This window comes from Schistocerca serialis, chromosome 3 (genome assembly GCF_023864345.2).
Source record: "Schistocerca serialis cubense isolate TAMUIC-IGC-003099 chromosome 3, iqSchSeri2.2, whole genome shotgun sequence".
Taxonomy (NCBI): domain Eukaryota; kingdom Metazoa; phylum Arthropoda; class Insecta; order Orthoptera; family Acrididae; genus Schistocerca; species Schistocerca serialis.
Window position 1 is genome coordinate 411,873,394 of NC_064640.1, and position 24,748 is coordinate 411,898,141.

Genomic DNA, 24,748 nt, shown 5'->3' on the forward strand with positions numbered 1-24,748 from the left:
TTACAAGCAGCAGGTATTTTCTGTGATTCGTGAAAGGCATTTGATTGTGTGAACCACAATACCTTTTTAAATAAATTAGAATTCTATGGTGTCATTGGCAGTGCTGCAAAATGGTTCAAGTCATACCTTGCTAACGGGAATAAAAGGGTGCCAGTGCAAGTGACTAGTGAATTAAGTCATCAGTCATCATTAGAATGGGAAGAAATTATATGTGGTCTCCCACAAGGATCCATCTTAGGGCCACTCCTTTTTTTGTGTACATTAATGATCTCTCATCAGTTACACTGCCAGAAGCAGAGTTAGTTTTGTTTGCAGATGACACAAGTATTGCAATAAATAGTATGTCGAGTGTAGTTCTAGAAAGATCTGCTAATGATATTTTCATGGATATTAATTAATTTGTACTTCGACCCGTAGGGTTCCAACTGATGCGTCGGTTGGTGTGATCAGTCCCTCGACGTCAGAATTTCGGCTCCTTTGAGTGCGAAATGAAGAATGATTTTCCATGTTGTAATTGTAATTTTTTTCCGCGATAAACAGCACCTATCATGAAGTCATTATCGAATTAATTTCAGCTGCACCAACAGGAATCACTGCCTTGGGCAAGGGGCGGACGCTGTGGTGGCACGTACATCCCGCACTCGTTTAAAGATCTGCCGAGTTGACTGCTGCTCACATTTGGTTTCTTTTTGTTGCGACAGTTCCTCGCTAGGTGACGCTGTATCCCACAGTTGTGGCAGGTCCTGTTGTCCTTAAAGTCCTTGCGCTTGTGACCGGGCCTATTGCATCGGTAATATTCCACATTTGAGTTGAGCGCGCGACGTTCTTATTTTCGCATATCATTTGGGCATCTCAATGCTTCGACAAAACCAACAGCTGCCTCTACTGCTTCTTGAAATGTTTTACAGCATGGAGTCTGACTCCTTTGTTTACTTCTTCTCCATACAACCCATAGATGAATGTGTCAAGTGCTCTCTGATCGGCTTCGAAAATCTGGATCCGGTTTTCATTTTCGTCCTCTACGAGCGCGTAAGTCTGAGCATTTATGTTTCAGATTCTATCAGGGAATTGCTCGATAGATTCGTCACGCCGAATGCGCAAACTATGAAGTTACTCACGGTAGAATCTGATTGCTTTTTTGCGTTTGAACCTCTCAACCACTACCGTTTTAAAATTAATGTAAACTTCTGTTTTCACGCAAATCAGCTCCGTGCTAATGAAATCTTGTGCGGCTCCTTGGACTTTCAATTTAGCAACTGCTAGCTTATCAGAATCAGTCCACGAACCCAACAGAGCTGCGCCTTCGAGTTTCCGAAAAAATGCTTTCACATCTTCCTCAGGTTTTCCACTGAACACTGGTACAGATGGCAAAAGCGAAAAATTCTTTATTGGAACGGAAGTGCCGCATGTGACAAATCAATTGGGAGGCTACGCTCGCTTTTATCTGCTTTTAATTGTTGAATCTCTCTTCATAGTTCTTCTATAACGGTTTGGAGATCGACCGTGTTACTCGCGTTTGCGTCTAACATTTTGAATGCAGTCTATACCTGTCACTTAATACAGAGAAATTTAAAATCCAAAACTGCCTTTCGTTTTAAGCCAATCTGAGTAGACTAACCTGAATTCCAACGCTGGATGTCCCAGTGTTGTCGAACGATGTCCTTGGCTGCTGCTGCTGCTTGCTGTGTTCTCGTGAAGATGCTCCGATGTTAAGTTTACACATCGCTGCACTTTTCAGGACTGTAGGTTTTCCGAAGATAATCCCACACCTGGCGCCACTTTTCTAACGGGGTCTTTTGGACGGCCGAGTAAAATGTTACTGCGCCATTTGCTGTTAGTGGGCGGTAGTTCTGGGTGGTGCAGAATGTGGAACACGGAAAACTTAGTTTTACCGTTTATTAATAAAGACGGTGCGACAATGCATTACGCGCGTCTGGTAACCCGTCATCACTGTGTCGAGAGCGATGCATGTTCGCAACTGGCCGGTCTCAGACTGTTCTTTGTAGCCGGTGGCTGTGTACCCGCCACGGCGCGCGACTCAGATTGCATTTCCCGTCAGCATTCCGCGTGATAAGCGCACAGCGCGGCGACTCTGGCGCTGTGCGCTACGGTCATACAATTCTGCCGTTACGGCACATTTTTAGTGGTTAAGGGTCTAACCGTTCATTTCTTGGTGGGGATTGAGTTTCTAAGCTGGATGAATACGTATGTCAACGTCCAACACGAAACATGCAACCTACTTATTCATTTATTGATGAGAGGGAAGTGGAATTAAAGTGGATTCGTACCAACGAACGTCAGGGCAGATTCTGCCAGGATCTGTCAGTTACCTTAGTTGATGTAAATGTGCTGGGGGCAGTCGGTGATTTTTCCAATTGCGATTCAGAACCAGTATCAGTCGATGTGAATGACAATCTACCCAATATAAGCAAAATTCATACCAAGGATCAGGAGTCTGAATGTCTTGATGGACAGTAAAAGAATGAACTAATAAATTTACTGATGACATGTGTACTGGGCATTGTGAGGGATACGTTTATTACATGACTGTTGCTCCTCGTGACACTTACTGTAACGAATCTCTCAATGTGTTATTTCAAAAGTTTTTTTGGGATGGAATTCCTAATGATACTCGATCTTCGTTCATCGTACTGACAGATCCAGTTGTGAAAAAATGCTAGAAAGCATACTACTTGTCTTCGCTGGACTGTCATATCAGTTCAAGGGACTTCCACTCGGCCTGTATGTTAGTTCTGGCTTGTTTATTACAGCCCTTGACACTGTTATCTTGTCGGGTTTGTTGGACAAAGTCTATGTTGATGAACTAGCCACACCTTACTAGGAAAAGGACATACAACTTTCAGGGAAAATTTTGCAACGATTTTCTGATTAATGAGTAACAGCTAATTTTGAGAAGTCGAAATTTGGTGAACAACAGATCAAGTTTTTAGGACATATCATATCTCCGGCAGGTATTGAGCCTGATCTGGATAAGATACAAGGAAAGGGTACAAGCAATACCCAAATGTGACTCTTGAAAATTTCCCGGCGTATCGAATATTCCACAAGATTTCGGGATTGCAGCCGGATCTCATCGACTTCTTTCCACGATATTTCGGCTGACAACCTTACGGCCATCTTCAGGCGGGTGTTTGACACTGGAGATTGCTAGTGCAAGTCGCTCTATTTATACGTAAAAGTGCCGCAGGCGCGCATGCGCAAGTTACCGTAGTATGCGCGCCACCTATCGATTCCAAGGTCCTCTACAATATTACTGCATCTATGAAGCGCAAACGAATGCGTGAAAAAAGTAAAACATGCACGCAGACTTGTCCAAAACAATAAAATGCAAAATTTCAATATTAAAATTAAAATTACTTGAAACCTGTTACATTATGTGTAATTCACAACTGAGTAAGTTGTTGCTCATCATTTGTTTGAAGCACTCTGTATTTCACTTGAAAATTTTGATCACTTGCGTCAGTGATTGATCGATGGATCCCTATGTTACCTATAAAGATGTAAATACTTTAAAAATTGTAAATGAATGATAACTTTGTGTAGGAATCACATTACGTGTAAATAATTGATTGAAATTGTTGTATGATTCTACTATGTGTAATGCTTTCTGAATTCCGTACTCTACATGTATATTTAACCATTATTTATTGCCATTACATACTAAAGTACTTTCTAAGACGAAAATGACGCAACTCATGGTATCATGGCTTTTCCCCTAACATTCAGTTGAAGACCTGAAGGGGTTCAGTGTTTTGTGTTCCTTCAAGCCTTTGAGGAGGTCATGTACTATTACATTTTGTCTACCAGAATTTGCATGTATGAATTGTTCATACAGGAACTTTGTAAGGGATGCACCTGTGCATTTCTTCTGAATTTACTCACCTATTTTGCTGTATCGATCGTCAAAACCTCATGTCTACAAGATAAATGTAAATGCTAGACTAAATTCGTTTGACCACTGGTTTTGTCCTTCTGATGTTTCGAATAATCTAGTTAGAGTCTTCTTTCAGGTGTTATCTTAGTAAGCCATTCTGCAGCACTCTTGTAAAGATCTCTGCCAAAATATTATATAAGTTTTCTTGATATAATAAAATCTCATAATTGTTCTGTGTTTCAATTATATTTTAAACCTCTACATTTCACTGTGTCTTTTAATTTATATGACTTGTTCTCAGAGAGATGTGGCTGGAACAGAAGATTATATGGCATACTGTTTGTGGACTATAATGACAAAACATTCACCATATTCTATCATTGCATATTATGCAATACATCACTGAGAAATCTGTACCAGTCATTTCTTGTATATTGTGGAATTTTTCTTGCAAGCCATACGTTGGGTGATTCAGTCATTTGTTCTCTCTCAATGATGTTATTGTACCGTCTAGATTAGTCGGACACAGGCGCCCACAATTAACTGAATATGATGGTGGTTTCAATATATTATACATCCTGATTTTTGCTGAACTCAGAATAAAGCATTGGCTGATTTTTTTGCGTTGATTCGTACATATTGCAGATGAAAATACACATGCAGCCACCATCTGGTGATGCATTCCCCGATTACAAATTATTTTGCGGTTTCTATCAAATCTCAGAAATTTCAGTTCTGAAATATATTTACTTAGTAGTAATGTATCAATGTCCCACAGTGCCCGTTATTAGGGCTTTTTCCCACTCCATTCATGTATGAAGTGTGGGATGAATGATCGTTTAAATGCCTCTGTGCCTGCTGTAATTAGTCTACCCCAGTTCTCATGATCCCTGTGGGAGCAATATGTGGATACATACAAACACATTAAACAATATTTGTAATGGAATACATAGAGCCTGTTTACCTTGTCCATTATGGTATTTTTTCGTACACAGCAAATCACATCATAAATGCTGCCTTTTCCCCTTCCTTAGAGCTGATGTTTTTACTTAATAAAAGGTTATTTAATGAAAATGTATTCATCAATTTATGTTCTTATTTACACCCCATATAGGTGCAGTTCTGTTCAGGTATTGTAAAACGTACATAATTTTCACTTTTCACAAATCTGGCCTCTCTTATGGAAGGCCACTCAACGGAAGAAAAAATCAAGTTGCCACGGAATATTTGCAGTTTGTTACAAAAATAATAAAACAGAGGCTAATAAAACGCAAAAGGATGAAAACCACTACTATAATATGAGTAAGTACAACGAAAATACGCTAACGTCCGATGTTAGCAAATGATGTCAATACTTTCTTCCTGAGAAATCTTGATGGAGACGTCCTGTTTAATTCCGTTCCCCTCCATGGTGTTGATGGACTGTGTGAATGTCTTCATATGAAATGCATTCTGGAATTCTTAGTTGTGGTATTCTGTGTTAACTAAAGTAACAAAATTTATTTGACCTGGTGTCGACGGACTGCTAGCATACTTTCACTCAGTACTATCCTATGCCATAATCTTATGTTAAGGTGCAGCAAAAAAAGTACTCCCTATTTGTCCTAAAGAAGTGTGCAGTCAGAACATTGTGTTAAGCTGATAATGGAAGATGCTGCAAGAGTGCTTTCAGGGACATAGGGATTTTACACCTTTTTTTCTAATATGATATGTGGTTCATAACAGGAGTGCTTCAGAGTTGAACTGTGGAATCCACTACCACAACATTAGAAGTAAAACTAGGCAGACAGATTATGAATCCCTGTCTAGAGTTCAGAATGGGGTTTATGTTCTGGTGCTAAAGACTTTAATGGGTTGCTAGTATACTGGAGGGAACGAACTGAAAATCCCAACTTAAAAACAAACTAAACTATAGCTCATTGGTCGCACCAATAATTTCTAAGAATATAGTGAGTTTCAAATATGTCTAAAACTGGAAAGATATTATCTGTAAATTCTACATCTACATCCATTCTCTGCAAACCGCTGTGAAGCGCATGGGAGAGGATATGTCCCATTCTACAAGTTATTAGGGTTTTTTCCCATTTCATTCATGTACAGGTCACAGGAAGAATAATTGTTTAGATGCCAATGTACATGCTGTAATAAAACCAATATCATCCTCACGATTTCTATGGGAGCAATATGTAGGAAGTTATAGTGTATTCCTAGAGTCATCATTTAAAGCCGCTTATTGCACTTTTGTAAATAGTCTTTCTCAAGACAGTTTATGTCTTTCTTCAAGAGTCTGCCAGTTCAGATCTTTCATTCCTTTGACACTCTTCCACAGGTCAAACAAGCTTGTGACCATTCATGCTATCATTTGTTGCATACATTCAGTTTCCCTGTTAGCGCTATATGCTGTGGGTCGCACACACTGGAGCAGTATTCTAAGAGTGGTCTTGCGGGTGATTTGTAAGCAATCTCCTTTGTATACTGATTGCAGTTCCCTCGTAGTCTACTCATAAACCAAAATCTGCTTCCTGATTTAGATACAACTGAGCCCATGTGATCGTTCCATTTCATGTCTCTACAGAGTGTTACAAGCAAGTATTTGTATAAGTTTACCATTTCCATCTGTGACTCACTTATATTAAAGTCATAGGATACTTTTTTACCATTGTGTGAAGTGCCAATGTTACATTTATGAACATTTATAGTAAGTTGCCAATATTTGCATCACTTTGAAATTGTATCAAGATCGGACTGAATATTTGTGTAGATTCCTTCAGGTTGTATTTTATTATAGATAACTGTATGACGTGCAGAAAGTGTGAGGTTGCTATTAATATTGTCCAAAAGTTCATCAATATACAACACGAACAGCAAGGGAACCAACACACCTTCCTGCAGTACACCTGACATTACTTCTACGTCTATTGATGACTCTCCATCCAAGAAAACAGGTGGTACACCATATAACCATACTTCTGATAATAAGTGTAGATGTGGTCCTGGGTCAAATGCTTTTCAGTAATCAAGAAATACTGCAGCTACCTGAGTAAGTTGATATGTAGCTTTCAGTATGTCATGTGAGAGAAGATTAAACTAGGTTTCACATGATCGATGTTATCGGTATCCATGCTAGTTAGTATGGAGGAGCTCATTCTGTTTGCGATGTATCTTCTTACATTTGAGATCAGTACATGTTCTAAGATTCTACAACAATCAGTCAAGGATACTGAACGGTAGTTTTGTCGATTCCACCTGTGGTGGCCATACTCCACGATACTTCCCTTATTGTAGACATGTGAGATCTGTGCTTTCTTGCAACTACTCGTCATTGTTTTTTGTTTGAGGGGTCTACAGTAGATTATAGTTAACAGAGAGGCTAACTGAGCCAGAAATTGGGTATAGAATGTGACAGGGATTCCACTGGATCCTTGGGATTCGTTTAATATTAACGATTTATACTGTTTCTCAACGCCACTGACACTAATATCTATTCCATTCATTTTGTCAGAATTGATATGCTACAGAAGTCAGGTACTTCACCTGGCTTCATGAAACAGTCCTACAAGACAACATAAATACTTTCACATGTGTTGCGCATGATTTTACTCAATACTTGTTTAGAAATTGCAGTAAAAACTTTTGGATCCTTATAGCTTCTTCCTGTTGCCAGGAAGCTTAACATCACCGTAAGCTGCACATCTGGGGGAATTGCTCCCCTCATACAAGTATTTTTCCGTATTACGAGGAGTTATTAGCGTCAAAAGATAATTGTTCGTTCCACTTGCAAATAATATTATGCCAGTCATCAGGTTCACTCCGCAACTCACAGAGTAAATGTATGTGCAATAACTGCTTAACCAGACACTGTCAAATCCACTTTGATCCATGTTTTCGTCTTCTGATTTTTTTGTTTTTTACACACACTATAATGCAGTTTCCTCCAGTACGAATCTTTGAATAAGTGAGACAAACTTTGAGGTTGTGAGATTGGAATAGCTTGCCGCCGAAATATTATTATTATTATTATTGTTATTATTATTATTTTGCTAGAGCGACAGATAGCGAGCATGTGGTAGACCGGTACTTTAGTGAACAGCACATTTACAGCAGTTTATGTCTGTGCAGACTGATCATTGCGTGTGATGGCCTTAAGCCTGGTTTACACGACGCCACCGGCTTGTGGCACTCGTTGTGTGAAGTAAGTTGCTTGCAGATAGTTTTGTATATGTCTGTAGACACGGCACCACCAGTGTACGCTTCAGTTTCATTGGTTTGTAAATGCCATAGCCGTATACAAAATGAAACTTTTTGGCAACTGTACAAGTTGTGGCGGCTTTCATGTTTGTTTGCGTGAAATAGTTGTTTATGACAAAAGATTAAAAAAAAAGGTAAGAAAAGTGTTTGGGTCCATGACTGGATAAAAAAGATGTCAGGACAGTTGCTCAGCAACCTTCCTGAAAGAAATTATGCTGGAAGACTCTAGAAATTATTTTAATCACCTGTACTACAATTTGTTAATGGGAGGCATTGCTGTGGTGTTTTAAATAGTTTAACATTGAATAAAGAATTCAGCCTTCCAGATTTCTGCAGCCTTTTCTCTATGAATTATTTTCCTTAAAAAAGAATTGGCCAACTCGAACCAAGGAATTTTAGTCCTGTACATGCTGGCTGTTTCACAGCGAGGTGTTTTGCTTGCCTACATTTTTCTTAATTCATTTGTATATGTACTCCTGATTAAATGAATTTGGCTCTGTAGCTCAGATATTCTCCGCCAATCCATGTTCAGATCACGTAGGACCGTCTCAAGCACAACAACGTGTTGCTGCTTGTTTGTGCAGTCGACATCATTAAAATTCCAGAAACACCTATACAGAGCATTGATATCCATAACACGAGCAATTTTCTCCCACCCTCGCTTCATATTTCAGTTTGTTTGCACTTAACCGACAGACCAAACCTCAATACTCAGGCAACTTGTGTAGCTAAAGTTGGTTCAATGCATGCAACCTGGTGCCGTCATATAAACTAGGCTTTATAGATATAGCGTATCGCCTTTTCTACAATCGTTTTTGCTTCCATATAAACGCCAATAATTTCGAAACATGCCTGAGTTTTCGCATTATGTCTTGTTTTGAAACATTTTTGGCTACTCAGGACGGTGTGCCTTTTGTACAGTAGAAATATTTGACTGAACACAGAGTTTATCTGCCTTTGATATTTAACTGAAGAGAAACTGCCATTGTGCTCACTGAATTGGTTACCAGAACAGCTGATTTCCAGACACCATATTAGTAAAACAACTGACGTTTGGAAAACGATACCTGATCAGACTAGCAAAACTGCTTTAGGCCTTACTAGGAACCATGACAGCAAAAAAGGCATTTCTGAAATTCGGTTTTTTTCATCTTCCAGAAGTTGTATCTCATCTATAGATAGCACATCATGCTGAAAAACCCCCACAGAATTCCAATATGCCTAATTCCAAAATGAACTCGCATTGAACAGATTTCTAAGCGCTTTTCATAATTTTATGTCCAGCACACAATAAATCGTGTAAAATTATCAATTTGGCATACATCTAAACGACATGCCTTTAACTACATACATCTTACGAGAGGTACTGTGGCTGTGCTCCTTTCAAAGTTACGCTTTGTCTGAAGCATCGACTTGCCTATATTTGTAAATACATCACAAGAGGAACTATGGCTGCGCTCCTTTCAAAGTTATGCGTCCTGTCACCCGCAAAAATTTTAACATTCATCTTCAAGTTTCTGACAGCTCCTGTGACTTGTCCTTGTCAGTCATTTACAAATTAAATATGAAATACGAAGTGAGAGTGAATATTCAGAACATATTGATTATCTGGTAAAAACAAACTTACCATTCATCGTCATAACAAACAACATAAACAAGACAAACACATGTGAAAAAGAATTAAAAGGTGACTTTGTCTCACTGTCAACCGCCTATAAAGTATAAAAATAATTTAGACGCGAGTTATTTAAGGAGACTTCTTTTCCAAACAAGAGCGTCTTCAAATTAAGCACATGTGTGTACGAAATATATTCTAGTAATGATGCAGTCATATTTCTGCTGATATTTTTTCTAGTTGTTTCAGTTACTTTCAAGAGGACAGCAAGAAGTTTACTTTTCTGGCAATGGATTGTAGTTTTTCGCGCATATTAGAACATTCTTCACACAACCCACACATTTATTTATCACTGGGGGATTCTTCTCCTTAAGTAATTTCTGTAATAAGTACCACTACGTCAATAACTAGTAATTAGTTGACAGATTGTCACTTTCAAAGAAAGAAAGTACAACAATACTCGTAATTTTTGCGCAAATTAGAACACACTTCCCACAACCAACACACTTATTTAGCGCTGGGGGATCTTCCTAAATATTATTCGTACTACATACCACTATGTAAATAACGAGTATGATGTGGGCAGAAGGTCACTTCGAAAGAAAGAGAAGACAGCAATAGTTCCCAGATTCGAAATGAATGAACCAACTGAACACATACATTATACAGACCTTCTGCTTTAATTCGTATGTTAGAATGGCTGCCGCCGTCACGACGATACCTTGACAACAGCGTCATCTATAAATGCCTTCGAGAAAACCAAAGTGTAACTTTGAAAGGAGCGCAGCCATAGTAGCTCCCGTGATGTATATGAAAATAGAAGCACGTGAAGCATCTGGGTGAGGTCGTATTGGATTTTAGTAAGCTCGAATTACGTGTGTTTTATATTATAACCATATTATAACTTATCTACTGTAAATAAATGCTGCTCCAGAACACTAGTACCTTGAGAATCTCCCAAAGAGGTACAATTTATTGGTATTAAATGTCAATTATTTACAAATTAAGCATGAAACATGGAAAAGCGAGTGAATCTGGTGAAAATAAACTACCACTCAGGACTCAACACATAAAAAAGAGTGACACATGTGAGAGAGAATTAAAACGTGACTTCGTCTGTCAGCCACTTATAAAGCAGAAAAGAAATTTCACAAGTTTGTTATTTTAGGAGACTCCTTTTCCAAACAAGAAAGTCTTCGGGTAAAGAACGTATGCAGACGAAATACATTCTGCTCCTGGTACAGGCACATTCTAGATGCTGTTTTTCTCGTTGTTTCAGTTACCTTGTAGTGTAAAGGAAAAAGTTTACTTTTCTGGCGGCGAATTGTATTCCTTCGTACAAATTAGAACGCACTTCACACAACCAACACATTTGTTCACTGCTGAGGAAGCTTCTAGTGTAGTTACCGTGCTACATACCGCCATGTAAATAGCGAATATGAGGTGGGCAACCAAAGAAAAGGCAGCAATAGTTTCCAAATGTGCAATTAATGAACCAGATGAACATATAAAGAACTGCTGCTTTAAAACTACCGCAGTCACAACGCTACCGACAACAGTGACATCTATCGATGCCTTAGAGAAAGCCAAAGTATATCTTTGAAAGGAGCGCAGCCACAGTACCTCTCGTGACGTATATATAAATAAACTATAAAGGCACGTATCTAAACGTGAACTGACGAAGTTATACAAAATTAGACTGAGTACAATCAGTTTGAGCAATAAGAATCTACTTGCAGGAGATCCGACAATATACGAAGCAACTTTCAATCTTATTCATAGACAGTCAATAATCTTGCACAATAAAAATATTGCACAATGCTATGGGCAATCTAAGGTTAACTTTAATTGTGGTTCCTCTGAACTGAGACAATAGACTGAAAGTGTAGTGTTGCATTTCTTCTGAAATGAAGTCTTTGTATTGATTTGTCGTTCACATCTTTCTGTCAACATATTTGAGTTTCTCATGATGATGTTTTGAACTTCTGAAGGTGCGATGCAGAATGCGACATTATGTGGTGGTGTGTATGAGTGAATTTGTATAAGAGGGGGAAAAAAAAAAAAATAGAGAGAGAGAGAACAGCCTTCCAGTGGCTCCTTCTTTGTGTCAGTTCACCTTACACTTGTTGCGCTATACATTGTGGAAGTGCCATGTAATGGGTATTGAGATAAGAATAAACTAATAAGTGTGTTGCACCAAATCAGGTTGTGCATATGTTAAATGCACAGATGAATGATTTCGTTTTTTCAGCGATTATTGTGCTTCAAGTGAATGGGAAAAATACGTTTTAATTGAAGGTGAGTGTGTGTTTGTGTGTAGTCCTTTAGAAAACATACACAATATGCACTTCATAGAAGTTTGTTTTGCTGTCACGTTACGTAAATCAACGAGACAGACAGGTATGACATCTAAAGTTTCGCTTCATATGCACATAACTGCGTGAGCTGCACCTGATAACAACGCTAAATTATAATTTAAGAGTACCTACAATTGTGTAATAATTATGTAACCATAACAATAACATTATTAACTTCATACATAGTCTGAAGTCTTGTTTCCAGACAATTACCGTAATTTTGCAAATAAATAAATTTATTAAACTTGTGCACAACGAATTCAGATTATCTATGTTTCAGTTCTTTACAATTTAAAACTTTCGTTTCTAAAGTTTGTTCACTTTAAAAATTTGTGGTGTTGTATACCTCTTCAGTAAAGATGACAAAACTTTTGAATATTCTCGAAGTTGAAAATATAAAATCACTGCAGGAAGTGGTGTTGCAGATGTTGTTATCCATGATGTTGGTTGGTTATATTCAACAGTGGTATCATCCTGCCCTCTTTTTCCAGCATAAATGATATAATTGTTTTTCTTAATACATTACTATTTTGAAATTAAGAATCAAAGCCTCTTGGGTGTCTTAGTTATGGCACTGGACATGTGTTAGAGAGATTCAGTTTTTATCTAACAGTTCTCAATTAGGTTTTTGTAATTCACTACTGTTTGTGTTTCCTTCAACGAGAACATTGCCTTCTTGTTTTGCATTCTCACTCAATTGGAAGAGAATGTTTCATCTTTAAACGCTGTTTAAGTGGATGTGATATTAAACTGTACCCTTCCTTACTTTATATGGTCAGCAAATAGGTAGTACGTGATTCTACATTCAGATAGTTCATGGATTACAACTGTTTGAGAAAACTACTTTTTTATTCAATGGGAATGATTCAATTTTTTTGGTACAACTCACACTTTCATTCAAAGTGCAAATAGTCTATAGGCTACTTGTTTTTTAAGACGGTGGTGGTTGGTTTGTGGGATTAAAGGGACCAGAAAGACCGTGGTGAATAAAGCAGATTGTGTCTCAAGCTTAATGCATTACCCGGAATGATTCCGGTGTATTGACCATATCCTAATTGCACCACTTTTGAAAATATATGTTTAGGAGATAATGTATTTTACATACAAGTAAAGGAACTGTTTGGTAGCGCACTTGGCAAGTTGTTGTAAAAATGGCAAATGATTCAGTACCCATTTCCTGATTTATCTTTTATTTTCCATTTACATGACTGAATTTTTCCTCCTGTGTGTCAAAGGATTTACTACAGTTTTCATAGAGGGACACTACCCTCCAAACCTAGTCGATTGATGGATCTGCTTTCATTCATTTATACTTTGTGTTCCATAAATCTCAACATGGATAGCCTTCAGGAATATGGAATGAGTGAAGTTATACACTGACAGACACAGCCACTGCAGGCTATTTCTGTTCAACAAATTATGCAGTTGCTAATCCACTAATAGTGATAATTATAGGATTTATTTCTAAAGAACTTTAGGATTATATATGTTTGTGTATGAGTAGAAAATCATTGCCTTTCCTCTTCAAATATGCAGTTGCTGTTTTTATCTAATGTGTCCAGGCTGGTACTGCACCAGTTTTAGGTTTCAGTCAAATGTTTTTGTAGTAATACCAATCCACAAAAGTTCGAACAAACCTTTCACATCACCACAACTTCCTCCTGCCAGTAAGTGCATTTCGACTGTAACAACAAAGGGGAATGGGAAATTTATAGGTGAAAGCATGTAACAGTTTTTTGCGAAATTTTATACTCTTTAAGTAGGAAGACCACTCTTTTTACTGCAAGTCACTTCTTAATACATTTTTATACTTCTTAAATTATTTCTTTCTTTCTTAGAACTGAAACCATACTTTAAATTAAATTATCTAGAAGTTGAGGTACCACAAAGTGTTAATTAAGGCAATTACTAGACAGTTATGAGTCTTCCTCCTTGTTGAATACACTTCAGTCAAATGCTGCTGTTGCGACAGTTATTTTATGCTGTAGGAAAGATAGAACATCATGGTTTAATTTACGTATTTGTATTATATTTTGCATGTGACAAAATTTTGCAATTTTTTGTGGTGTCAGCTTGCAGCCTAGTTGTTAAGTCTAAGATAAAATGAAGCTGTTGTAAAACTGCCATGTGACTAGAAAGACATGTTGGAAAAATGTAAAAAAGGTTGTCTAATTTATTTTTGAACTGGTTTTATTTAAAATCCAATAAGAATGTAGGCCTAACATATTATTCTGTTAGTGCTACAGTTATGTCTTCAGTTGACAGTGGGTGGTCACTGTATCATGATTATTACAGCAGCACATGAAGCAACATGCTTGAGTTATCGGTTACTGCTAAAGCAGTTTAGAGTGGGAAGTAATTGTTTCTATTGTGGCGTAATTGTCACAGATGATAGGTCTCTTCTCTACATCGTCAAGGTTTCAGATGAAATTCATAGCTTCATATGCTAGGTCATTGCTCAGAAATCTGACACAGAGCTTTTGGAAACAGAACTTGTGCGTTTAATATTCTTGAGGTGAGGAAATTTTTCTACCAAATTTTATGGACAAGTTAATATCAAATGCTATAAATCTTTACAGATAAAGTTGTAGGTAGTGGCCAGCAGGCACAGTAATTACGGCAATAAATAATAACTTGCACTCCCGTCACTTAATATGAATACTTTTATATACTCACAGCGTATACACAATGCCTGTAGCATAGAGTACATACTACGAGAACTGCTATGGCAAAGATACAGTTGTTCTTGCCGTGATATTATTGGGGGGTAGAGCCAGTGGTGATTCTACGTCCCCACAAAGTGATATTTTCACTAAGTTCTATTAAGATTTTATGAAACATGACGTGTGCAAAGTATTGATTAGTTAACCAAAGTTATCATTTGCATAGTGAGATAGTGACAAAGTTCTTTCTTTACACTTTATATGTATTGCAAGGTCCTCTGCATATGGTGTACTCACAACTCTCAGTGGGGTTGTGATTTGCTCTTGTTATTGCTTTGTGCTGCATGTCTTGCAGGAGTCTGATGCTTTGTGGGGTTATATCAAGTCATAAGCTGCAATCTAACCTTCAGTGAAGTAGTTCGTGTCTGACAGGATGTAGATTACTCTGTTTTGATTGTATTGTGAAATACATGCTGCCTTGACTCCCTCTAGTCGTTTGAGGTTTTGAATGTGTGAGGTGTCTCCATGTAAGTCGTATTGTAAGCTGTCTGATGCACGTGTTGCAACCTTTATGTCAAATAATCTCAGAGCTGTTCTTACAGATAGTAGATTCAGTTTATTAATCTCGGTAGTTGCATTCTTTGCTCTTAGTACCCTATCTCCAATGTGCTAGGAAAACGGCCTGTTACCTGCACTATAATTGCTAGGCTTTTGTAGCGTTTGACTGTTTCCAGTTTTTGTTCTCCACAGGTGAATTTGTCATTGTTTGCGGGGGTCCCTCCTTTCTTGAATGTAATTGCTTTTGTCGGAAATACGGAAGCGTCCGATCCCGCCGATCTGCTTTGACCCATGACGTCACAAATATGGCGGAAACAACCATAAACCACGATTCCAATATGGTGCATATAAAGTCGGTACGTACACATTATGAGGACAAAAATACATTGAAAAGCAAACACACACACTTTCCACAAAAAGCCTAATGGCACTAACAGGACAAGCGCGGGAAATGGGTGGGGGCAAACTAAATATAAACAAATTTAGACACCCACCCCCATACAATACCACACAAAACGACGAAAAAAACAGACATCACAGAACTCCCCAAATACCACTAAACACAGTATCATCTGGAATCAGACACTTCCCTTGACCTATATAGCCCAACAGCAGCTCCCGATCCCATAAATTAGGATCAAACACTTCCCTTGGCCTATATAGCTTAAAAACATCTCCCGATACCAATATCAACATACACAGCCACACATTGGGATAGAACACTTCCCTTGACCTGCACACTGTTAATTTTATCTGTCATATCCATTCCAGAACATAAACAACAACCGATTAATTTTAATAAAATTACCACACAATGTACAGTGAACAACACTAAATTAACCTTCACACAAAATCGTTAACTCACTGAAATGTATTCCACTACAAACACAGCCAACGCTCTAACAATTCTGGATAATGAGCAAAAGCAAACTGAACCCATTACACCACACAAACGAAAACCCTGAACATACCGCCAGAGAGCACAACAAACCACAACACAACGACATCTGCAAACACGCCACACTCACAAACCAAACTCTGCGCCGTCATGACGTCACACACGACAACACCCTTACGTCACGGGTCAAAGCCGACGCGTGGGATCGGACGCTTCTGTCGACCCTTTTTGTCTTATCCTTATTTATGACCAGGTCATTTTTGTGGGACAGTTTTTCCAGTTTGTTAATGGCTTCTGCGATGACACACTTCTCTCTTATAGTTGGATCATATCATTGGCATACATCTACATTTTCACTTAAGAAATTGTCACTTGACATTCAGTTCATTTCTTAACCTAATTCAGTAAAATTTTTCCCAGTTTGTTTAAATTATTTGAGACTTTCAAAAATCTGATTTCTCAGGCTGTGCAAAGTAGAATTTTGTTTCAGACACATTCTACATCTATGCTCCACTAGCCACCTTGGCAGAGGACCTTTCTTTACCACTATCACTTTTCCTCTCTCTAGTTCCAGTTGCAAATAATTTACGGGAAGAATGATTGTTAGTAAGGTTCTGTATGAGTTTCAATCTCAAATTTTCTATGTTTTCAAGAGTCTGCATTCTTTGACTGTTACATCTTAATGCCGTGTTACTGTTGTTCACCTGCTTTGGACTGCATTAACAGATACGACATACTTGAAAGTGGCATAAAAGCTGAAATCTAGATAGTACAAAAATTAGATATAGTAGTGCATAGTCGAAAGGAGGTGTACTCTTTTAAAAAAATTACCTTAGATACTCTTAGCAAGATATACACTGAAGTGACGAAAGTTATGAGATACCTCCCAATATAGTGTTGGATCTCCTTTTGCCTGGCATACTGAAACAACTCTATGTGGTATGGACTCAGCAAGTTGTTGGAAGTCCCCTGCTAAAATATTAAGCCAGGTTGCCTTTGGAAAGTGTTGCTGGTGCAGGATTTAGTCCAGAAATTCACCCTCCAATTATGTCCCATAAATGTTTGATGGGATTTGTGTTGGGTGATCACTCAAATTATCAAGTGTGTTCTTCAAACTAGTCATGAACAGTTGTGGCCCATTTACACAGCACATTTTCATCCATAAAAATTCCATCTTTGTTTGGGAACATGAAGTCTGTGAATGACTTTCATCCCTGACAGTGCTTTGTATGTGCAGAGCAGTTATCCAGAATCATAGTTTCGATTTATGTAAGTGACCCTATAACTAGATGGACGAGTTCATTCTGAGGTGCAGAGGAATACAAGGGCATAGTACTCTGAATAGAATTGTTTCTAATAAAGCCCTGTAATGTTGAGTCCAATCTTCAGATGGATGAAGATGAAAATTGCAAATTCAGCTGTGGATACTGGATTGAAGGTTATCTACAGTTTCATAACTGGAAGCAATTGATTACGGTAGCCTACACCAGTAACTTGCAATTGGTTCAATTGTAGAGATCATTGTGATAGCTATTTAGAGGTTGAAAGGCAATCATTTTTCCCAATGGTAAAAGGGGGTGGGATTAGCTGCCATGGTGCAAGGTACCCACATACTGTAGTAGTTTCTGTAATATGGCTGAAGATGTGGATTTCAATCATCTTCAATTCCACATAAACACATCTTTCTCTCTCACCTATGCATTTTTTAAATAGCGTTTAAAAGAAACTGGTATGACATCATATTCACTGAAAATATTTGCAATTTCTGTCTTTACGTAGTTATAACAGTTTCTGCCTGTAGATTATTCAGTCAACAACATTTCACCACACTGACTTCACAGTAGATTTGACCTTCTGGTGTGTCCTTCACGAGCACTGTAACAAAGGATGGTCTTAATCATTTTGATTTAATTTTACATCTATCGCATGCAGTCTGAAGATGTCATTGACGAAAAGTGTCGTTCTCATAGCAGTGTTCGTATTGGAGCATCACTCTGAGCCGCACTTATAAACGAGCAGCAATAGGAACATTGATAATTCCCACATGAGTTTTCTTCACGAGCATCGAGAATGCTTGTGAAATACACTCCTGGAAATTGAAATAAGAACACCGTGAATTCATTGTCCCAGGAAGGGGAAACTTTATTGACACATTCCTGGGGTCAGATACATCACATGATCACACTGACAGAACCACAGGCACATAGACACAGGCAACAGAGCATGCACAATGTCGGCACTAGTACAGTGTATATCCACCTTTCGCAGCAAGGCAGGCTTCTATTCTCCCATGCAGACGATCGTAGAGATGCTGGATGTAGTCCTGTGGAACGGCTTGCCATGCCATTTCCACCTGGCGCCTCAGTTGGACCAGCGTTCGTGCTGGACGTGCAGACCGCGTGAGACGACGCTTCATCCAGTCCCAAACATGCTCAATGGGGGACAGATCCGGAGATCTTGCTGGCCAGGGTAGTTGACTTACACCTTCTAGAGCACGTTGGGTGGCACGGGATACATGCGGACGTGCATTGTCCTGTTGGAACAGCAAGTTCCCTTGCCGGTCTAGGAATGGTAGAACGATGGGTTCGACGACGGTTTGGATGTACCGTGCACTATTCAGTGTCCCCTCGACGATCACCAGTGGTGTACGGCCAGTGTAGGAGATCGCTCCCCACACCATGATGCCGGGTGTTGGCCCTGTGTGCGTCGGTCGTATGCAGTCCTGATTGTGGCGCTCACCTGCACGGCGCCAAACACGCATACGACCATCATTGGCACCAAGGCAGAAGCGACTCTCATCGCTGAAGACGACACGTCTCCATTTGTCCCTCCATTCACGCCTGTCGCGACACCACTGGAGGCGGGCTGCACGATGTTGGGGCGTGAGCGGAAGACGGCCTAACGGTGTGCGGGACCGTAGCCCAGCTTCATGGAGACGGTTGCGAATGGTCCTCGCCGATACCCCAGGAGCAACAGTGTCCCTAATTTGCTGGGAAGTGGCAGTGCGGTCCCCTACGGCACTGCGTAGGATCCTACGGTCTCGGTCTTGGCGTGCATCCGTACGTCGCTGCGGTCCGGTCCCAGGTCGACGGGCACGTGCACCTTCCGCCGACCACTGGCGACAACATCGATGTACTGTGGAGACCTCACGCCCCACGTGTTCAGCAATTCGGCGGTACGTCCACCCGGCCTCCCGCGTGCCCACTATACGCCCTCGCTCAAAGTCCGTCAACTGCACATACGGTTCACGTCCACGCTGTCACGGCATGCTACCAGTGTTAAAGACTGCGATGGAGCTCCGTATGCCACGGCAAACTGGCTGACACTGACGGCGGCGGTGCACAAATGCTGCGCAGCTAGCGCCATTCGACGGCCAACACCGCGGTTCCTGGTGTGTCCGCTGTGCCGTGCTTGTGATCATTGCTTGTACAGCCCTCTCGCAGTGTCCGGAGCAAGTATGGTGGGTCTGACACACCGGTGTCAATGTGTTCTTTTTTCCATTTCCAGGAGTGTACTTGCCAGACTAGAAAGACAAAAAGCATCATAATTCACCTGCGTCCATTCATGTCCATAGTGCATTCATACGGACTTCGGCATTTCCAGCAGCACAATGCAACATCCCAAACATCCAGAATTGCTACAGAGTAGCTCCAGGAACACTCTTCTGAGTTTAAACACTTCCACTAGCCACCAAACACCCCAGATATTAACATTATTGAGCATATCTGGGATGCCTTGCAATATGCTGTTCAGAAGAGATCTCCAAACCGCCTTACTCTTAGGGATTTATGGACAGGCCTGCAGGATTCATGGTGTCAATTCTCTCCAGCACTACTACAGACATTAGTCAAGTCCATGCCATATCGTGTTGTGGCCCTTCTGCGTGCTTGCAGGGGCCCTACACTATATTAAGCAGGTGTACCAATTTCTTTGGCTCTTCTGTGTAAAAAAGTTTTTCATAGTAGTATTTATAATAGGTAACACTACATTCTGGAAAGATAAGTTTTTAAGAGATCTTAAGTATTTGTGGTCCAATAATGCAATCTTCAAATGGATGCTTTATGACATATTTATTGGTCATGAAGTTATTTTTGCTGTAAGATAGTATTCAATATCATCTCTGTCAGTTATTAAATTTATTAAACATTTCCATTTAACAAAATTGTTAGCCACATCTACAAACTTTAATATGTATGTACTCCATTTAAAATACATTATATCAAAGACGAATTCAACAATTATTCAAAAGTGTGATAACCTAATGTTGATATATTCTTTGTCGCCATCCAACTGAAGCTTTCCATTAGATAAATCAGTATTTATAAACTTATAACTAGCATCAAGCACTCCTTGTAACACAATAGAACATTATGTTGATGTTTTTTGAGCACAGAATCAGAATTGGAAAGGCTAATAATTCAAATATGTTCTCAGTTTACACTTCCTAAACAGGTGGAAACATCCAAATGATGATGTAGTAGTTGCAGTAGCAGTAATCTACTATTTTTCTGAACTCATCAGTATATGCAGTTTTCACATTTGACAATTTGACAGTCATCTCATCTAAATTTAGTTACCTCTTTTATGATTTTTGCAGCAGTTGCGATCAAACAAAAACATTATGCTAATAAAGAGCTGACCAGTACACAACTGTCTGGAAAAAATTATAATTCATTAAAGCATAATTTTGTTTTTTAGCAACAGCAGTACAAGATAAATCTCAAAGGTTATATGATAAATTTAAGACTGTGTTGGCTTCCATTCCAAAGACAAAACAAATACACTGCCCGACACCACTTCACTCTGTTACGAAAGGTCTGTCATTAATGGCCTGTAGAAGCTAAGAGCCACACTAGCCTTCAGTCATGCTTGTCTTTGACACTCTTACTGGTTGTCACAGCTCCAACATACACCTACACTATGTGGTCAAAAGCATCCGAACACCTGGCTGAAAATGAATTCGTGGCGCTCTCCATCAGTAATGCTGGAATTCATTATGGTGTTGGCCCACCCTTTGCCTTAATGACAGCTTCGTCTGTCACAGGCATACGTTCAATCAGGTGCTGGAAGGTTTCTTGGGGAATGGCAACCCATTCTTCACAGAGTACTGCACTGAGGAGAGGTATCGAAGTCGGTTGGTGAGGCCTGGCACGAAGTCGGCATGCCAAAGCATCCCAAAGGTGTTCTATAGGATTCAGGTAAGGACTCTGTGGAGGCCAATCCATTACAGGGATGTAACTCTCCGCCACAGTCCATGCATTATGAACAGGTGCTCGATCGTGTTGAAAGAGCTCAGTTGCTATCACCGAGCGAGGTGGCGCAGTGGTTAGCACACCGGACTCGCATTTGGGAGGATGACGGTTCAATCCCGTCTCTAGCCGTCCTTATTTAGGTTTTCCGTGATTTCCCTAAATCGTTTCAGGCAAATGCCGGGATGGTTCCTTTGAAAGGGCACGGCCGATTTCCTTCCCTATCCTTCCCTAACCCGAGCTTGCGCTCCATCTCTAATGACCTCGTTGTCGACGGGACGTTAAACACTACCGTCCTCCTCCCTCCTCCTGTTTTTCAACAGTGGGAAGCAAGAAGATGCTTAAAACACCAATGTAGGCCTGTGCACCTCCAAATTTTACTGTTGGCACTATGCATGTTGGCAGATGACGTTCACCAGGCATTCGTCATACCCACACACGGCCATCAGATCGCCACATTGTGGTTCATCACTCCACACAACATTTTTCCACTGTTGAATCATCCAATTTTTATGCTCCTTACACCAAGCAAGGTGTCGTTTGGCATTTACCGGCATGATGTGTGGCTTATGATCAGCCGCTTGATCATGAAATCCAAGTTTTCTTACCTCCCGCCTAACTGTCATAGTACTTGCAGTGGATCCTGATGCAGTTTGGAATTCCTTTGTGATGGTCTGGATAGATGTCTGCCTATTACACATTACAACCCTTTTCAACTGTCAGCGGTCTCTGTCAGTCAACAGGGAAGGTCGGCATGTACGCTTTTGCACTGTACTTGTCCCTTCCCATTTCCACTTCACTATCACATCGGAAACAGTGGACCTAGGGATGTTTAGGAGTCTGGAAATCTCGCTTACAGACGTATGACACAAGTGACACAAAATCAACTGACCACTTTCGAAGTCCATGAGTTCCACGGAGCGCCCAATTCTGTTCTCTCACAGTGTCTAATGACTACTGAGGTCACTGATATGGAGTACCTGGCAGTAGGTGGCAGCACAATGCACCTAATGTGGAAAACATATGTTTTTGGGGGTGTCCGGATACTTTTGATCAATAGTGTAGGTGACAAGTCATGGGATAACAATATGCACATTTACAGATTCTGGTAGTATCACATACACAAGATATAAAAGGACAGTGCATTGGCAGAGCTGTCATTTGTACTCAGGTGATTCATTTGAAAAGCTTTCTGAAATGATTATGGATGCACAATGGGAATTAACAGACTTTGAATGGAGAATGGTAGTTGGAGTTAGACGCATGAGGCATTCCGTTTCAGATTATTTCGAGACCTACAGTGTCCAGAGTGTGCTGAGAATACCAAATTTCAGGCATTACCTCGCACTACAGAGAACACAGTGGCTGATGGCCTTCACTTAATGACCAAAAGCAACGGTGTTAGTGTTGAGTTGTCAGTGCTAACAGGCAAGCAACACTACATGAAATAACCATAGAAATCTATTTAAGATGTATGAAAAGCATATATGTTATGGCAGTACTGACAAGTTTGGTGTTAATGAGCTACGGCAGCAGACAACTAACATGAGTGTCATTCCTAACAGCATGACATCGCCTGCAGCACCTCTCCTGGGCTCACGACCATATCCGTTGGACCGTAGACATCTAGAAAACTGTGGCCTGGTCAAATGAGTCCCAGTTCCAGCTGGTAATAGCTGATGGAAGGGATCAAGTGTGGGACAGAACCTATGAAGCCATGGACCCAAGTTTTCAACAATACACAGTACAAACTGGTGGTGGCTCCATAATGGTGTAACTGTGTTTACATGGGGTGGACTGCGTCCTGTGGTCCAACTGAAGTGCCCATTGACTGAAAATGGTTATGCTTGACTTCTTGGAGACCATTTGCAGCCAGTCCTGGACTTCGTTTACCCAAACAACGATGGAATTTTCATGCATGACAATGCGCCATGTTACGGGGCCACATTTGTTTGCAATTGGTTTGAAGAACATTCGGGACAATTTGAGAAAATGGTGTGGCTACCCAGATCGCCTGACATGCTCCATTTATGGAAGTATAGAGGCTACATGAATCCGTGTTTCTGCAGGGGACTTCCAACGACTTGTTGAGTTCATGCCACATCATGTTCACCGCACTATGCCAGGGAAAAGGATGTCCAGCATATTATTAGGAGTTATCCTACAACTTTTGTCACCCCAGTGTATATTTACTGTTAGCCAGCACATACATACCCTGAAAATCCTTCATAGATAGATTCTTCATCAGAATTAAATGCTCCAAGTGGGCTACACGTGTAATGTACAGTTTTGGTAGGAATTACTTTTAAAAATAATTGTTCATTTATGCGGTGACCACTCAAACTGATGATTTTACTGTGTCGATATATTTATTTAGCATGAGATATTCACAGTGTTGCTATTGACAACTGGGACTAGCTGTGGGATTTCATCACAAATGTTCTGGCAGTTAAATGGTATGAGGTTATTATTTGTCCTTGGTCCCCACATCAGTGGTAAGTGCCTTCAAGAGATGAAACTGGCTAGTTTCCAGAAAGTTTAAGTTGATACCTCATATATTTGGTTGATTAAGCAGCATATTGAGAATAATTGATGATGATACCATATCTTTTTCTTCTGTGGTAAAGCTCTCTTACACAATACCAGGAAATTAAAGCCCCCAATATTCTCAAAGCTCTCACTGAAGTGATCAATTACTTTGGGCAATCGAATTGGAGACAATTTTGTATTTTCTTTTCATAGTTTTGCTCAGACTGTTTCTCATTCTGAAGGTTTACTGAATGAAGTAGACTCAACATAGTTTTAGACAGTGGTAAATACACCACCTCTCTTTTCAATTGTTATTCCACTCAAACTGATGATTTTACTGTGTCGATATATTTATTTAGCATGAGATATTCACAGTGTTGCTATTGACAACTGGGACTAGCTGTGGGATTTCATCACAAATGTTCTGGCAGTTAAATGGTATGAGGTTATTATTTGTACCTCAAGTATTCTTGCAGTTTAATAATATGAACTTATTATTTTGTTGGCTGCATTTGACTTAGAAGATGTATTTTCTTCTGTCTGTTTTGTTTGGGAATACTCTCTGAAGAGGCCCACAAATACTGGCAGGAGGATATGGGGGCCAGGATACTACCTTAGAACAATTGTGATGTTATGGGGATATGGTGTGTGTTCTTTCAGACATATCCGAAAGAACAGACACCATTGATGACCTGCAGCCATCGAGAACAAAATTAGAATTATATTAATACCTTCA

At 39.8% G+C, this 24,748-nt stretch overlaps 1 protein-coding gene across 3 annotated transcripts in view; it reads left to right on the forward strand.

The window, feature by feature from the left end:
- Nucleotides 1-11,778: 11,778 nt before the first annotated feature.
- The window catches only part of LOC126470280 (uncharacterized), a 171,492-nt gene continuing 158,522 nt past the window's right edge, over nucleotides 11,779-24,748 (forward strand). Inside the window, exon 1 of one of the 3 annotated variants that reach the window (XM_050098031.1) lies at nucleotides 11,779-12,056. The gene's annotated coding sequence lies outside the window, so the exon portion shown is untranslated. The remainder of the gene's footprint in view (nucleotides 12,057-24,748) is intronic. The other 2 variants (XM_050098030.1, XM_050098029.1) reach the window with 2 other exon arrangements.